Source organism: Eptatretus burgeri, chromosome 7, assembly GCF_056783735.1.
Source record: "Eptatretus burgeri isolate ZD-2024b chromosome 7, Ebu_testis_v1, whole genome shotgun sequence".
Taxonomy (NCBI): domain Eukaryota; kingdom Metazoa; phylum Chordata; class Myxini; order Myxiniformes; family Myxinidae; genus Eptatretus; species Eptatretus burgeri.
In genome coordinates, this window is record NC_140967.1 from 56,675,094 (window position 1) to 56,677,593 (window position 2,500).

Consider the following 2,500-nt stretch of genomic DNA (forward strand, 5'->3'; position numbering starts at 1 on the left):
GGATTCCAAGCTGATGCCAGACCTAATTGGAAGAGACAAAGTTGACAGGCTGCCAATTCTGGTCACTGGGAATGGTGTGTCAAAAATCCTGGCAATTCCGATGCTGAAAGACTCCAAGGCGGAAGAAACAGCCGCGGTCATCTTTCAACAGTTAAGGAGTGGAACCTGATTGGACGTGTCAAAGGGATGTGTTTTGACACGACAGCTTTTAATACGGGAATCCGGGGTGGGGTCTGTGTTCGTATTGAAAACATCCTTGATCATCAACTTCTTTATTTTGTGTGTCGGCACCATGTCTTAGAACTTGTTTTGGAAGCAATTTACTCTTCTTCGGTCGATGAAGCATCCCGAGGGCCAGACATCACCTTATTCCAAACCTTCCGGGACTGCTGGCTCCATTTTAATTTCACGCAGTACTTGACTGCTGCTGATGATGCAAGCACAGCCACCGATAACCATCCATGGGCCAATTCTGTCATTCAGCATGCCCAAGAGCTTCTGAAGCAGAAGCATCCCCGAGACGACCACAAAGAACTTCTCCAACTGACGATCATTTTCCTTGGAGGCGTCCCTTCTGGACATCAGGTTCCAACATTCAGGGTACCTGGCGTCGTTCACCGAGCGCGTTGGATGGCTCGTGCAATTTACTGCTTCAAGATCTGGATGTTTCAAGGGCAGTTCTCGGATTTTCTCACTAAACGCGCGTCATCATCCCGCAGTACATGTCGCACAGAACGCCTGTTTGGTGGGATCAAGCAGGTCTGTCTTTTTGTTGCGAAGCACTATATCAGGGCCTGGTTCGACGGTCGAAATGCTGCTTCCGCGCCAAAGAATGACCTCCAGCTCCTTCAAGCCCTCCATTCCTTGAATCATGCTGCATACAAAACAATGAGCCGCCATCTGTGGTACCTGAGCGAAGTTAACGTCGGCCTTGCACTCTTTGATGACAACTTAGATTTGTCAGAAAAGATCGCCATGGTAATAAACATGAAGGACGTGGAGGGTTCAGAGGATCCATCTCGACGAGTCTGGCTTCCCAATCCAGAGGGAAAGAAGCTGTCTGACCTCTGCTCCTCCCAAACTAAAAATCTCTTTACGCTCCTCGAGCTGCCAGAAGACTTTCTCGAGGAAAAGGATCCATCAAACTGGAAGAGCTTTGAATCCTACGTCAAAGCAAAGCAGAGGGTTGACTCTTTGAACGTCGTGAATGATGCGGCCGAAAGAGGCGTCGCCCTCATCCAAGATTTCACGAAAGCTGGTCGAACAAGAGATGAAGCTCAAGTGCAGTACCTTGTTCAAGTGATGGAGGATGACCGACGGAAATACCCAAAGGCCTCAAAGGAAACTTTGATTTTATAAAGGCATATTATTTACTTTTCAGGAAAAATTTTTTTAATTGTTTTCATCAAAAGAGATTTTCATTTTAATTTAGCCATGTTGTACTAATGGAGAAGGATGTCAAGGGCCTGCGCAAGTCCTAAATATTATTTAATCTTAATAAAACTTGGAAGATTTTAGTTTTTCATGAAACCTCACCATTTGGAAGGTTCTGCAAACTTCTATTGCAAATTTGAATTTTTACCATAGTAGCTAAAAGTGCCCTAATATACATATATACATATATATATATATATATATATATATATATATATATATATATATACATATATATATATATATATATATACATATATATATATATATATATATATATATATATATACATATATACATATATATACATATATATATATATATATATATATATATATATATATATATATATATATATATATATATATATATATATATATATATATATATACATATATATATATATATACATATATATATACATATATACATATATATACATATATATATGTGGCCCCAGAACGAAAGAAAGAATATATTTATAAGCCTTCACAACCTCCTTGTCCCCTCTAACATTACAAAGAGTAAACAATAAGATAATTTTAAACTTTCTTTTAAATTTTCGCTGTGCACTCACAAGCCCCAGATATGACCTTCCCATCACTGTTAAGAGCACCCACTCCAGATAAGGTGTCCCCATCAGGGAACATCTGGCTCTCATGTAACAAAAGCTGGCACAAGCTTTGTGTATTTTCACAACATGAAAATGTCCTTTCTCAAAGAGTTGGTAACCATTCCTTTATGGGTTCTGCCTCACAATATCGTCTTTCCAATTCGACCTGTCCATTGAATAAATCCGCAAGCTTGGTGTGTTTCAAGAAGGTACTCCCACAAGCTTCACGGTCCATTCACTGGCAGTGTTGATTAAGCTTTTGGATAGCACACGCCCATCCACAGTTCTCCAGAGCATGCATCGGTCTACTTTGTCAGTCATTTTCATGACGGGCAGCTGCAGGATCTCAACCCTATCGGTAAACTGGGAAAGTTCTCCAACTCTTTCGTTGTGCACAGGTATACCTCTTTCTCTCGGCTAATTTTTGAAGTTTCTTTGAGTTCATTTTGAAGC

The 2,500-nt window shown here is 40.3% G+C and overlaps 1 protein-coding gene across 7 annotated transcripts in view; it reads right to left on the reverse strand.

The window, feature by feature from the left end:
* SYNE1 (spectrin repeat containing nuclear envelope protein 1) overlaps nt 1-2,500 on the reverse strand; it is a 423,352-nt gene that overhangs the window by 88,751 nt on the left and 332,101 nt on the right. The window lies entirely within an intron of this gene.